Consider the following 16568-nt stretch of genomic DNA (forward strand, 5'->3'; position numbering starts at 1 on the left):
CATAGTAACTTTTTAAAAAGCGATCACACAGAAGCTGTGATCGATGATATGACTTGTGAGAGGATTAAATGTAGAAAGATCATCTCGTGATAAATTCGTTTACGAGAACGAGACTCTTTTTCGTAAGACGCGCAATACTAATCATAGTAACTTTTTAAAAAGCGATCACACAGAAGCTGTGATCGATATGACTTGTGAGAGGATTAAATGTAGAAAAATGAATTTCCAACAGATCCTAAAGGATTCTTCGAGCTTTGATAAAAGAGTCGGCGTGAATTAGCAAAAAGCAGGAATTCCACCCGCTACACGAGTTGATGCAAGCTTCAGCATGCGCGTAAATTTTACGTAACCGCGACAGATTGCCGTTGGCAGATCGCGCGCGTGTTACGACGATTTAAAAGGAGGTTCCTTCGCTCTCTTTTCGTCTCGTGATTAATTGGTCTCGTGCGACTATGTCCCAGCCGCGTGTTCCCTTGCACGCGTCGTTGCGTAAGCGTTCAAGACAGTCTTACCACTCAATCTGAGACTCAGGTGAAAGTCACTATAAGCATCGAGGTCTGGCATCGAACAAGTGATTTTTGACGACGTGGAAATCGGCCAGCTTCTGATAATTAAATCGAGGCACCGTCTGACAGCCATCGTGCCACGGAAGTCGACCGGTTCTACGAATGAAAAATCTGCTCGTTGTGTCCGATTGCGGACGACTTCAAAGGAATCGTGGACCGGTCGTTCCGGGGCATTTCAGCTTTTAAGCGCAAGTAACGTTATTCTTTGGAAATTTCGCGATTAAAATTAAAAAGGAAATATAATTCTTTGGAAATTTCACGATTGAAATTGAAAAAAGAAAGGAGGACATTCTCTTTACCCTTCGTCTGTTTCTCCGTTTACGAAGCTTCACTGTCGAACATAAAAAAAAGTTAATCTTTTAATTTTTCATATCCTTTTTATGTTATTTATTCTTCTTCCTTGAATTTAACTCCAATTAAGATCGGATTCTAAAGAAGCTTCTTTAATTTCCAATAATTTCCATCCACCGATTCAACGTCCTTTGTAGACTTTTTATTGGAAGAATGTTAATTATTGGTATTACCGTTTCAGTGTGTAGCAAGATCTTTTTTCATGCACGTCTGACGCGCTATAGTGTTCGTAAGAATCCAGTGTCACATATGTGACATGCATAGTTTATCATTTTCTGATCGTACAAATAAATCAAGTCTACACTGAAGTGCCCTAACGATAGCAAACTATCACACATGTGTCTCATTATATAACATGTTTGTGTCTTCGGTACATGTTGCGCATACAATTTTCCGACGTATTATCATCACAAATGATGAAATTCTAAAATATTACAAACATTAGTGACCCAATGACATCAGTCGAGAGTTAGAAATGCAATTAAGAGTTAATATGGTGGACAAGATCCCTTGCCATATTAAACGTGGCTATTTAGCGTTGTGTATAATTATACAATCAAACACATTTGCTGCATTATTTCTTCGATATTTCCAAGAGAGCATTGATCATGCCTGCAGTGAAATTATTTTTGCAAAGGGTGAATTGAACGCTACAAGATATCAGGACACGTGACATGGCAAATTATTGCCTTTCATCACTGAACCGGCAGACAAAACGACAACTTTTTAACAAGACAATGCCGCTATTCATACGGCCGCCGTTGTAAAAAAAAAGTGGTTTCACGTTTTTTCTCAATGGAATTATTTAACATGGTCAGCATCGTGTCTTAATCTGAACGTCATCGACAACCCGTGGGGAATTCCAGCGAGAAGATTTTACGACTAGGGAAAGCCACCTGTAGAAAATATCGTAGAATTTAAAAAAATACTAAAACCCGCGGATGTTCAGAACGAAACTCTAAATAAGTTAGCGGATAGTGTACCTAACAGATCCAATCAAAACATAGCAATCAAAATTAAAGGCAAATTCATTAAACATTGAATGAAAGCGTGACAAAGTTAACATCGAGTTTATATCTCCTGGCAGCCGAAAATGCAAGAGAAACAAGAGAAAATTACATTTCTTACAAACTTCAAAAGACAATTTTTGTGCTTCAGTTTCACTGTGCATTATATTGGGTTGGCAACTAAGTGATTGCGGATTTATCAATACAACCTAATGTCAAAATCCGCAACCACTTAGTTGCCAGCCCAATAATATGAAATTATACAAACAAGTCTGACAACTTTTCTTCCCATGTTACAATTATATTGTTTTACTGTATATTATTGTTTTACTATACTGTCATGAGGTGGTATTAACAAATCTGCAATCACTTAATTGCCAGTCCAATAATATGAAATTATACAAACGAGTCTGACAACTTTCCTTTCCACGTTACAATTATATTGTTTTATTGTACATTATATTGGGTTGGCAACTAAGTGATTGCGGATTTATCAATACAACCTAATGACAAAATCCGCAACCACTTAGTTGCCAGCCCAATAATACGAAATTATACGAACGAGTCTATCAATTTTTCTTTCCATGTTGTAATTATAGTGTTTTACTGTACATTATATTGTCAATACTACCTAATGACAAAATCCGCAACCACTTAGTTGCCAGCCCAATAATATGAAATTATACAAACGAGTCTGACAACTTTTCTTCCCATGTTACAATTATATTGTTTTACTGTATATTATTGTTTTACTGTACTGTCATGAGGTGGTATTAACAAATCCGCAATCACTTAATTGCCAGCCCAATAATATGAAATTATACAGACGAGTCTGTCAACTGTTCTTTCCACGTTGTAATTATATTGTCCCAAAGATTGTTTCAACGTTTCTTCGACAAATCTAAAAATAGGATCGAGTTCATAATTATCCACATCAGTGCAGCGTAAGTATATTACACGACACGCGTAATCCACTGACACGAGCTTTAAAAATTCTTCAAGGATTAAACCCTTGAGCCTTCGTCAAAGCGATTCAACGGCGATCGCTTGCATCATCGGTGATTTAGATACTCACGGCGAGAGATCTCACCATCTGATCCTTTCCACGGTCTTGCACGTACGAATTAACATTTATCCATATCGGGGATGACGGACGTGAACCGAATAATCCTCGACTCACGAAGCCGCTCTCATTCGAACCGAAAGGTATCGCGTCCTGAAAATAAACATCCATTAACGGCGTGAAGAAGTAACAGCATCGGCTCTTTTTGCTTTCACAGGTGTTTGCTACGCGATCGTGGCGTTAACGCCAAGTCGATTAAAAGACCGCCTCCGTGGCCCTTGATGAGTAGGAAGAGAATCCGTTCGACTTAATGCCCGATTATTCACCGCGCAAACGAGTCGGAAACATCGATGCTGGCCATCTTGCCGGTCATTAATCCAATACGGTAATGAAGTCGATGGAAAAAACGGACAGACAAAGAGGAGAAAAAAGTAGAGTATCCGAAGATGCTCACGAAAACGATCGTTTCATGACTCATGCAATCGTGCACGTGTTTCTTTGCGGTTTTATCGCTGTCGTAATTTAATTACTTCATAGACGAAATTATCGAATATCCGCAATTACCTTGGCGAAGTTTCGCATTTCTTATGACCGGACACGGCCAACGTTTACGCAAAAATTCATATTTTTATGAGCACAGGTATAATGAAGTTTAAACAGTGCTTTCTTGCGTCTCTTAAATGCTATAATAATTACACTACGAAGTTTTTGCGTTTGTAGATAAAATTGTAGAAAAGTGTACCATTGCACGGAATACACGCAACTTGAAGAGACGTGTACGATGCCTAAAGTATAGTGCTATCTATAGTGCCTGGTAGGTAAAAGAATTTCCTACCGAAAATTTACTGTTTCAATTATACGTTGAAATATGTGAATTTGCATAAAGTCCACAGTCTGATAAGAATTATTTTATTTTACATGTTTTATATGTACGTTTTTGAATATTATGCACGTCAGGCGTTTTTCCTTTGAATTTATTTCCTTGCAAATTATTTACAAGAACTCCACTATTAAATTTGAAATTATTTCTTATTCTATATATTTCTGTTATTCTACTTATTACTACTTATTCTACTATATTTAAAAAAGATCGTACGTGCAATGGGAAGATATGTATATTATGAAATTTTAAACAAAATATGTTTCTTCCAATGAAAAAGCTATCGAAATTCATAACAGGATTCGTAAAAGTGAGAACTCGACGTGAGTCTGTCTGAACGTAAAAGTAATTACTATGCAGGAATCGTATTAGTACCCGCATACCACAATAAACAGTATACCTTTATCTTTATATTTTTTCCGAAATAACCAGATTTTCCCGATTTATCCGTCAAGGTTCCAGTGCAAGCTGTTTCCTACAAATCTCGTGACAAGTTCGAAGGCAACGGATTAAATCCGGACGTATAAATATTTGTCTGCTAGTTTGTAAACGACCGGTGTAATGAAACGTTTCTGAATGTTCCTGTGTCGTCATGGTTTAATCCGTTCATAATTACCACCAGTTCTTCGCTGCAATATCGGACAGACTAATTTATGTAACTTTTTAACGACTCAACTCATCTGAGAAAATCACGAGGTTTTCAAGATTACTTTGGTTGACCAGGTACGTTTGTGCATATAAGAGTTGCTTATTAAATGGAAAAGTGATAAAAATGGATGAAATATCGCAGAAGCGTTTCAAAAGTGGTGTACACGGCTCAAACACGTTTTCCAGGAAAAGTAAAAAATTATTTGCAAACTTATAAAAATGTAATTTATTATACGCGCCATGTTAGCAACGAGCACGCACTCTCAGAAGCATCGGACAGATATTATTTTTCCAATCGAAGCTTACGTTGATGAAGAAAATAAATTTATACGTCTCAAAAATTATTGCTCAAAATTCATTGAAAATTGTTCTTTTTCAAAATTATTCTTTTTATCTGCTCTGGCAGATAATAGATCTTATTCTATAAAATAAAATCATTTCGTTTCGACTGTTTGCAAAATATTATAAAATAAATCCGTCACGCCGTTGAATAATTGCAATTTCGAGGACTACGCTTTCCCGTGTTGTATCACGTTGACGCGACCAAAGTTGACATTCGCAATGAACCGTGAAAAATCTAAAGCAACCGTAACGAATCCATTTAACCCACTGTATCGTTCGACCTAACCCTTTCGACGTTCAGCTAGTCGATAACAATCGCACGCTTCCATCCAAGCATAGCCCGAGTGACCCATTTACCGTGACGCCTATAGGCGTTCACAGCACGCTCTGCACTTTTAGCGAACGAATTCTCCGCTGCAAAAAGTGCACGTCGACCGAAACTTCTCTGAATCGTTAACGGAGAAACTTGATCTAATATACGTGTGCCGAACGCCGACAGGATTAGAACAATAGTTTGATTAAATGAAACGAAGCGAGATTAAATCGAATGAAATTTAATTAAACGAACGCGAACGATGCAAATGCGAATGCTATGTGTTACGTGACAAATATTGTGAATTATTTATCAGATATGCCATTGCTTCAATAAAAAGAGAATATACATGTTGCAACACGTCTGCCTTTGTTAGAAAACAAGCAAACATCAACACATTTGCATGATTAGTTAACGAATGGATCGTCGATTCTTATTCTCTCGAAGAAAACACGCGATCAGCTAATATTCTACAAAGAAAAAATAGACTAACTGTATAAAATAAATAAATGGTATGATAAATCAGCAATTTGCAATAATTAGAACCAATTATTTATTGAAATAAACGAATAACAGAAATGACTTTAAATAAACTATTTAAATTAAACTAATTAAATTTGAATATAAACCTTTGTTATATATTTTGATATAAAAATGTAAAAAAGTGTGTTGTAAAATGAGCTTACTCTCAAATATGCGAGGAGAAAGGTACGCAGAGGTCTCGACGAGATACTAAATTTAATTATAACGATGTTTAATAGACGATTAGATGAATACGTTTTAATTCAACGAAGCTATCAAAAGTGGTGTAGAAACGTGTGAATGGAGAATTAGAAAACTGAGATGCAAATAATACGCAGTTACTAAATACAACGCATCTCGAGCAAGGTACGCGTATTAACGTCGAGATTTTCGACAGTAGAATAGCACACAGCTTCACAGACACGCGTCGCGAATTCAGTGAGAAAATGTTAGGAGCATGCACGAACAGAAGTCGAGCGACTCCCTGGAAAATTCTGATAGCCTAGAGAATGTTTACAAAAGAACATTTTCAACCGTGAGAATATTTACATATACATCGCCTAACGTACATACATTCTACTATGTTTGCTATTTAAATATCACCGCTTGTATTAATATCGCGTGTTTAACTATTACCATTTTTGTGGTTTATAATTCAGTCTCGAGATAAGGTAGTCGTCAAGCGATAAAACGATTCTACAGAATTTCATAATTACGAGCAATTGTTAATAAACATTCTAAGTATTATCGCTCACGTAACTACGATGAGTATAATTCTTGCTAAAGAATTTACTATCGATACGTCAGTACGTTAATCGCCAGACGCTTTTATGAAGAATGGCACACTAATTACCAAGCGTTAACAACGTCACCTATTCACGACACAAACCAAAAACAAAAGGAATTAATCGATTAATCTGCGAGACGCTGTTTCCCAGACGCAACCACCCAAGCGTCCCTTTAAACCTTTTAACCTTTGCTCGCTTCCCACAATCAGATTTACACACAATTACCGATTACCATACCACGGCTCATCCAAACGCGATCTTACGAGCAACGCCGTCTATTCGTAGCACCAAAGCAATCTCCCAAGATCAGGAGAAATTAAGCATCTTCAAAACACCATATATCAAACGCAACCACTCGAGAGTCACTCTGAAGAAACTCTACCCTTTTACACCTTCCGCCTCGTCGTTCGCATAGATTCGGATTATGAAGGATGCAGCGCGATGTCAGTCTGGAGAATCTGCCCTATAAAGGGGAATCATAAGGAGGAAGAAAGCAAAAAGAATACAAGGAAAAAAAAAGTAGCGAGCGAAGCAAGGAAGAAAATAAGGAAAGGGGATCGTCGGTCGGTGTGTTGGGCAGGGTGCCGACCGAGATGTGGGCAACAATATGGCCCGTGCTCGGTACAATAGCCTCGTATTATGTGCACAACAAGCGGCAATGGGGCCACGCTAAGGTTACATTACCGGGCCAGGTTGGCTCCTCTTCTCTTACAAAGAGGACTCACGGCTCGGTGCACAATGCGACCATCCAAGTGCAAGAAAGATACGAGACTCCTCTCTCTGTGTTCCCACATAAAGAGCATTCGCGTGTATGTGTGTTTGGCCAGCGTATCAGCATACGTATACATGTAACGTACACTCGTAATGGTGTGCGCATGCACAAAGGCCACGCAGACGGTTGCGAACGCGTGTTCCTTGCACGTGGTGGGGACGTTCAGGGCTTCCTCAGGCCTGAGAATCTTCCCACGTTTCTCGTAGCACGAGCCAAGAGTGTACAAGCGAGGAATTTCGGAGGTGAGGCGGCTACCCATTCTGCGGTGAAAGAAGAAGAGAAAGAAAGGAAAAGAGAGAGAAAGAATCGTGAACCTTGCGCCGGGGGTTCGCCATTCGACGAGGATGGGCGAGTCGAACGACGCGCGATTTGAAGCGAGAACGAACGATCTACTAGCGCTTTCGGTGCGAGAATGAAGAAGAGGGAGACGAGGAACAGTGCGGAACCGTTTCGTATACCAGCACGTTCCGAATTAGCGTCGCTGAACTGCTGCCGATGGTGGTGCGCCGGGTCGCTGACTACTCTTCTTCTTCCACCTTCTCTGCCGTGATACCGTGTCCCGGCCTGATTGTCTCGGTATATAGTAATACCGAACGTTAGACCAGAAGAGGGAGAGCCGAGCGGATCGAAGACGCTCTGCTGCTTTTTCGGTAAACATGCTGTTCCGGCGTTCGATGCCTCCTCGTACGTGCACTGGCTTCGTTGGACGATATTGATTGCCCCTTTCAGGTAACTCACTTACTTAGGCTCCTCTCCCGCGCTCTCTTTCTATCGTGCTCGTCTTTTTTCCTTCTTTTTTTATTCTTTGTCTCTTTTTGTCGACGCAAATAGTCACGCATCTTGCCTTTCTGCGTATACCATTTTTGAATATTTTTGGGTACTTTCGGGTACTCGGAGAAAGGTCCGAGCTATGGATATAGTTTTCGAAGCTTAAGGGATATTCAATTGTTCTATGGTTATTTATGAGGGTCTTTGTACACCTTATGAAAGGCAAATATACCAACGGTTTAGACAAATGAATTCTGCAGTTAAAGTTACTGTTTTGAATGATCGAATGTCAAACGTTTTATTGCCCGATCATTCGAATGGAATTTAACATACAATAAGGATGTCTACGGAAACATGACAATATTATTTTTAGCTATTGTATTATATATATATATATATATTAGTATTTCTAGCTATATGCACGTAATACTTAAACACAAATATCTAAAATACTTAATGCTTATACTAAAAGGATTTAAGCCTATTTGTTATATACACGTAATATGCCAGACTAAGGGGATTTGGATTTACTAGTTACGTAAGAGTCTTATCCTTACTTAAAGGATATATCTATCACATCAGATAAATTTTACGACTTCAGAAAAATTCCTCTACCGTACTTGATGAGAGGGGGAGCAACCAACAATCTTTTAAAAGATCCAAATTAAAACATCCCTTCGAAAAACGATATTAACAAGTACCATCCACAAATATACGATATTACAAAGTAGAGGATTAAATAATGTATAAACTGATTAATTTTTAATATTTCGAAAAAGTTCTTCCTAATTTCGGAAAATTATACTCCTGGCAAATGGAAGAAAAACGAATCCTTCGAAACATCTAAATTGGCATATCCCGTTAAAAGACGCATTAACATTGTGCCAACCGTCTCACACGATATTATTATATAATTCACCTATTCGTCAATTTTTAATATTCCAACCTACTGCCCGAGCATTTATTCTCTGGCGACATAATCTCGCAAAGCAATATTGATGTAAAATAAAAGGGAAACGAGTCGATCATTCGAAAGATCTAAATTAAAGTAGCTCGTGGAAAGAAGGGAAGAATAAAAGCGCCTGGCGAAGACGAGGTTTGAATCCGATCGTTAGGATAGTATCACATCACTGCAGGGTCGTTAATACGATTAATAATAACGCAAGCCAGTGTGTCTCGATGATACCGGCGTGCCATCGCGGATAACGCTCGTTTTGTTCAGCTTAACAGGCACACGGTCGCGTGGACGCGCGCGCGCGACCAGCCACCACATCCGGCTCGGACGACCAATCAGTGTAATTATCCTACCGGTCTCTCTGCTGCTACGCACTCATGGTAATGCCTCGTTTTCGACGTCGCGTCGGCAGCATTATATCAGTCGACCTGGAAAAAGAATCGCGTTTCATCGCGATCCGAACGTTTAAAACCCTTTCAGTGGAGATCTCTTCGACCGGGATCGTTCTGTCACGATGAAATTAATGACGACGCGTGCACCTGTTTCGCGATACCGCGTTTAACTGCAAATTGATGTATCTGCACAGTTTTATTGTAAGATCCTTCCCGGTTTTCAAGGAAAGGAAGTGAATGTAAACTTTATTTTTGATACTAAAATTATTGGAGTGAAACAAACGAGCGATTCGTAATTTTTCGTAGAAATTTTTACGAATTTACGATCCCGCTGTCCTGGCAATTTTATTAATATTGTTTAAAGATCGTAGGAAACGCCAGGTATCTTTCTATCGGTTTCTTCGATTTTAATGCTGCTTTATGATTAACCCGTTAACGCCTGCTACATTCGAAAAAATTCACCCGATATATAGCATCGCGATGGTTCCAGGCCTGAAATGGGCCTTTAATGGATAAGTAAAGAATATTTTTATTCAAATAGCTAAACGTGGAGAGAACCTGTTAGACTCCAAGTGTTATAGTTAAACGATGTGGTTTTATAGTTATGCTTTGTATTAATGCAAGATACAACTGGTTGAACAAACTATATTTTAATATATTCGATATTTTAGTATCACGACGATGGAAAAATCGATGGAGAAATATACGTTGAGTTTTCGTGTCAAACAAATGGACGATTTTGATCATCGAACGATATACTAAATTTTAGAACTACTTCCTTATGAAAAATAGAAAATGTAACTTATCGTCTTATTCTTCGTCTTTTGTATAATTTATATACCTTCTCATATATCTTACATTCTAGTTTTATTGATGTGTCAGTGCAAACCAAAGCCGTTTCCTCACCACGAAGAAATTAGTCGCAAATGTACCTACATTTTAGTTTCTTTGAAACGAGTTTTATATTATAGACGCTGTTGTCTAGAAGCGTTAACTTATGCAGACTTTGATTTATTGAGCAATTAGAGATTTCTGTTAGTTTTCTGTCTTCGTTTTAATATTAACGTTACATCGTTTGTGATTAACGATGACGTTCTTTTCTGTAGACATTTTTCAGCATTCATTTATCGATATTTTGTTAATCTATACTCTGTTAACGTTTGTTACGCAATATATCGAATCTTTTAAAGATTTTAATCCTCGTAGCAGCTTATGGCAGGTAGGCAATCGAAGTTTCCTTCTAAACATATATTCGATTCTTCTTCATTCTCTGTAAAGATATTTCTCCTCGTTATCGATGTATCATCTTCTTGGAACCAGTGAAACATTAAGCAAGCGCAACATTGAAATATCGTAGTCGTCCGTAAAACGTTAAAATAAAATCGATCTTAAACTGGTTCGATTATAAGAATCACGAAGCACGATTCGAAGAAAGCCGGCGTTTTGATAAATTTCATCGCGTGATTCAGCTCGCAGTCCTACGTTTCTATTTTCAGATTTAAATTCATGCAAAGACGATTAGTCAGTCGATAACCGAGAATCCAAGTCGTAAAGTACTCCGATACTCTGGTTCCCTAAAAATCGACGCTCTTTCAATCTCACTTTCAATTACACTTCGTCGAATTACTTAGCAGGAAGAATATTTTTCAGGAAACGATAGACAAATTACATATCACGACGTTCTAACATTAGCATATCAAAACCGCGATCAACAAAATACCAGACATTACGCGAGTTTAGAAAAGCCTTTAGAGGCATCGATGTTTTATTTATAAAAAGCAAAATGAATCATCGACCCTCGATTAATAAGAACGTAGCAAGTAGGTGCGCGTAATCGGCGAATAGAAAAAGATTTTAAAATTAAATTTGCAACGATGATCGAGTGGGCCATTGATGCGGGCGCATTAATAATAAGTAGATGACACATCAGTACGCAGTTGACGAAATTATTTCAGCGTAACCGAGAAGTCCGGCACAATGCCAAAACGAACGCGAAAATATATTGTGGCGGCACCGGCACAATTGTATTGAACACGCGCGTGTCATAGATAATAGAGTGCAAGATAGGAGCTGAGACAGTGTTTCTTTATCTTTGGTTGCTCCTCTTGGTGCTCAGAACGCGTACGATACCTGTGATACGTGTATTTCCATATTTATAGAACACTATTGTACGATACAGTGATAAATCGTCTATCTTTTAATTCCCTGACTGGCATTCGTCGTGGAAGAGATACGAAAGGTAATATATTTCTGAGTAATATTTCGACGATTCTTTAATATTTAAATCGCTCGATCAAGCTATCGATCGTGCACGTTTAACACAATCGAAGAGAATTTTTTAAGTTTATTTATAATTTCGCTTGGAGAATAGAAACCATGAATTTGGTTTCTATGTATTTTGTGCTTGTGCAGTATGCGTGCATTAAGTACACGTGTATGCAGACTACGAGTTGCTATATTATCTGAAAAATGTGAGATACGTCGGTACGAAGGTAAAACACACGTTATTATGTAACTGAAAAATAATTCCGCTGAAAGTGTCGACCTTGCTATTTAAATGCAGGTATTACCATTCCTATTTGGAGGAATCGAACGATCGATATTTCGCTATGCAGGTTGAAACTTTCTCCGTAACAACGATAATTTTACGCTTCGTGTTACTTTGTCAAAATTTTCTTCCGCTGTATTATCGTAGAAGCGATAACGATGCTGTTACAGATTAAAAATGTCTTATCTTCGATCTCGAACTTTCAAGTAGAACAACGACACAGTCATGTCGAATGACATTGTAGGGAAAAATTAATACGTTTATGCAATATTTATTCGTCGCATTTGTTAAATATAAATGCATTTTGTGAAAGTACAGTGTCTTTTGACGTATCTTACTTCGTCAACTTTCTTTCGTCTACCGCTGCGTACGTTCGTTAAATCGTCGCAAAGACGATTAGTCAGTCGATAACCGAGAATCCAAGTCGTAAAGTACTCCGATACTCTCGTTCCCTAAAAATCGACGCTCTTTCAATCTCACTTTCAATTACACTTCGTCGAATTACTTAGCAGGAAGAATATTTTTCAGGAAACGAACCTCCCATTCTAATTTTTCAATTTAACACACATATAGTATGTCGTCCAGCGCTGAAGCAAGAATCCGCGTGAAGAGAAAGAGAGTGAAAAATACGAGTGCCAAGGGATGAATTCGGCTGTTTCATATTTTCGGAACAAACTCTATCAGCAATCTCGTTTTGCAACAGAGACGTTTCTCTTGAAAACGGCATACTGTCGTACAACGACTCGTAAAACGAAGCCGATCGCCAGTTTAAAAGTCCATCTCGTCCAGGTGTAGCAAAAAAACGGCAGCGAAATTCTTTAACGAACGACAAACAGACACGATCGTTGCGGCCGATCCATGGCTCCACGAGATCGGCTTTCGCAGTTTAGAGGTAAAGCCTCGTAAATACTCGGCCGGCCCACTCGGACCCGTGTTTGGCCTATCGGCTTCCAAAAGGGCTAAACACCTCGTTAAGTCCCGCAAGCGAAACCTGTCCAAGCGGCCTGCGCCAGGGACGGGCTGCTGCTGGTCATTAAGATCGCACGCTTAATTCGAAAAATCGGCTGCCGAGCTGCACGATCCTGGCAACCTGGAAACCGGTTACTCATACCACAACCACGACGAATCCTTTTCTAATGCCGGTCAAACGTGTCCCAAGAAAGTGAACCGGTCTTCTGTGGATAATCGGTAGTGCAAGCGGAGAACTTGGATTATCGTGCGTGCAATACACTTGGTGTTGTTTCTCGAGGGTTGTTTCCTAAGGGATGTTCGACACGAGTTGTCACTCGTACGAAATTCGTGTTGGATAGAGGGTAGAATATGGTCGTTATTACCGGTATTATTACGGATTGCTGCTGTTCATGAATTTATGGAGAATTTGAAGAGCAGGAATATTACAGAATTCATGTTATATGAAGATATTCATAAAAGATATAACTTAGAAAAAAAAAAACGAAGCTGGCACCCCGCTGGGGGTAGCCGCCCACATGCTATATTTATTTTTATTTTTTTTTTTTTTTCTTCACCAACAAGATATAACACTTTACCAAATGTCCATGAGGACAAATTGTAAAATAACCAAAATAAAATAAAAAAAAAAAACATGAAGATATATATATATTCATAAAAATATGATTGTGTATAAATGCGATATGCGTGGTTATAAATGCATAAATTTGACGCTGACAGATTTAATGTTGCCTTTTACCGTGACAAAAACATGAGAAATTATGGATATTTGCGTATGCTCGTATCTAAATATTCATATTTAAAATATTTATGGGCATAACCAATGGAACAGCACTTAAATAAAATATGTATTTCTTATGCACTGACGAACTGAAATACGTAAATTCTATTGTACATTGATCTATATACAAGTAAATCTGAAAATGCAAGACGGTTACGAGATATTTAGCTCAACGTACAACGTACGTACTTCAACATCCAAATTTACTACGATAAGTGTTCCGATACTTTTGTTAAATTCGCCTAGCTATAATTACGAAACCGTTAATTTCCTAGGAAATCCTCTAACAAAGAAACAAAGGACACCCTGCCGTGTGTACTCCTGTTCTCTGCTAATATTTCATTAAATAATTTACAAATCCTGCACGTATTTTCGGGTCAGTTTCAAAGTTGACCAATGCAACCGAGTCGATCGTATCTCAATACGACATCAATGAAATTCCGAAAATATTTCGTATCAGGTGCACGATACGAACATAAAGCTTCGCTGTGATGAATATCGAAATAATTTCACGAGCCAGTGTACCTCGTGCCAAATATTGTACTCAGCTGGTAACGAAGCTCGACCAGCACGAAAGAGGACGCGTAGCGATCACGCGACTATTTCAATTGTTCCACATCGAGTAGAATAGAAACTGGTCCAGTGCGGCGAGGCGCTCGATCGGCTCTCAGCTCCGCCAAGTCGTGATTCAGCGGCGCGGTCGGAAGCGGCGAGTGCCAGGAGTGGTGGCGACACGCGCGTACACGTGCTCCGCGTCGGTGGTATTCCAGTGAATCAACAAGTGTCGTGGCTCTAGCCGCGGCGATGCACCGCGACAACGCGTCGCCCGGATTCCGATAAACCGGTCAAAGCGACCAGGCTGTCGTCCGCTTAGCTTCTCCGCGTCGCAAAAACTACCGTCCCAGAGAACTCGTTCCTTATCGAAAATTCGATGTCGAGCGCCTGGCATGCCGACAAGTGCCACGTACTACTACACCGCGTCTCATGAGACGCTGCTTTGCTAGCGTCGTAAGATCCGTAGATCGGTAGATTAGATGGAAATGGAAATGACGTATCGCGAAGATCGTTTAATCGTTTAATCATCGAGATTAATGGGTAAAACTTTTTTTTTTGAAGTACAGAGAAAAAGAAGAGAATCAAAGAGAGTCGTCGTAAGATACGAAAAGTAGGGACACGTCCTCTGAAATTATTGGGTTGGCAACTAAGTGGTTGCGGATTTATCAATACAACCTAATGACAAAATCCGCAACCACTTAATTGCCAGCCCAATAATATGAAATTATACAAACGAGTCTGACAACTTTTCTTCCCATGTTACAATTATATTGTTTTACTGTATATTATTGTTTTACTATACTGTCATGAGGTGGTATTGACAAATCTGCAATCACTTAATTGCCAGCCCAATAATATGAAATTATGCAAACGAGTCTGTTAACTTTTCTTTTCATGTTGTAATTTTATTATTTTATTGTACATTATATTGGGTTGGCAACTAAGTGATTGCGGATTTATCAATACAACCTAATGACAAAATCCGCAACCACTTAATTGCCAGCCCAATAATATGAAATTATACAAACGAGTCTGACAACTTTTCTTCCCATGTTACAATTATATTGTTTTACTGTATATTATTGTTTTACTGTACTGTCATGAGGTGGTATTGACAAATCTGCAATCACTTAATTGCCAGCCCAATAATATGAAATTATACAAACGAGTCTGTCAACTTTTCTTTTCATGTTGTAATTTTATTGTTTTATTGTACATTATATTGGGTTGGCAACTAAGTGGTTGCGGATTTATCAATACAACCTAATGACAAAATCCGCAACCACTTAGTTGCCAGCCCAATAACATGAAATTATACAAACGAGCCTGTCAACTCTTCTTTCCACGTTGTAATTATAGTGTTTACTGTACATTATATTGTCAATACTACCTAATGACAAAATCCGCAATCACTTCGTTGTCAACCCATTAGTACAGGGACAGGAAAAGTTCAGAAATGTGCAGGAATTGTTAACATTGAAAAATATACGGTTTAAGAGAAAGATGAATTAAACGGAGAGTAGTATCGTTTACGAGCATACGGATACTTCGATCGATTTTCAGGAACGATATTTGAACTTGGTCAAAGTGTACAAATTTATAGATGGCCCGCGATTTTGTACGCATTTATGAGACGTTTAACGACACAAAAGCCGCGAGATTTCGTGGTATGCTGATTGTAATATTTCATAGGCGAGACAAATCTCTGGTAATAGACCGCATGTTTTTCGTTCTTCCATAGAAATGTGTGTCACAGTGGAGTTTGGATGTTAAACTCTGGAATACCTGGCATACCATTACAAACGTGACGCTATTTTTATCAGTTTTGGAAATCGTTTAGGAAACGGTATAGAAATTGAGGAATCCGAAGGAAAAGATTGTTGGTGAACCGATAAACAGTTAGTTTCACAGCTACAGGTGACAATATTATTATTGAACATTGATTTTTAAGAATCAATTTTGTTCAAAATATTCTCGTAGACGTGAATGGAATTTACATTATAACTTGAGAAGTCAGTGGCTCTTGAGCTTCGTGCGTGAAACGTCTGGCTATGTTTTTTGTATGGATTGGATCGTAACCTTTGGAAGGCTGGTCGTTAACCCTTTTCCTACGGTGCGCATAGTCGAAACTGTTTCGAGAAGCCATATTATTAACGTGTTATCGTGTCTTACGGATTTAACTGAATTTATGGTATTTAATAAACTTCTTAACTAATTTATATGGCAGCTCTGAAAGAAAAAGAAGGCGAAACAAAACCAAAAACGTTCAAGTTTTTAGCAAACATTCAACTTTTACGAGTCTCTGTTGCATCATTCAATCAATAAAGCACGTCTCCTTTAAGCATTAA

General features: G+C 38.5%; 1 protein-coding gene across 9 annotated transcripts in view; it reads left to right on the plus strand.

Annotated features, from left to right (window-relative positions):
- The window catches only part of LOC132913825 (tubulin monoglutamylase TTLL4-like), a 255140-nt gene that overhangs the window by 224443 nt on the left and 14129 nt on the right, over positions 1 to 16568 (plus strand). The window contains exon 1 of one of the 9 annotated variants that reach the window (XM_060972430.1): positions 7396 to 7981. The exons of 7 other annotated variants lie outside the window; for them this stretch is intronic. The gene's annotated coding sequence lies outside the window, so the exon portion shown is untranslated. Of the gene's footprint in view, positions 1 to 7395; positions 7982 to 11321; positions 11607 to 16568 lie in introns of those variants that run through there. One more of the 9 variants, XM_060972431.1, reaches the window with a different exon arrangement.

This window comes from Bombus pascuorum, chromosome 13 (genome assembly GCF_905332965.1).
Source record: "Bombus pascuorum chromosome 13, iyBomPasc1.1, whole genome shotgun sequence".
In the NCBI taxonomy this organism is placed as follows: Eukaryota; Metazoa; Arthropoda; class Insecta; order Hymenoptera; family Apidae; genus Bombus; species Bombus pascuorum.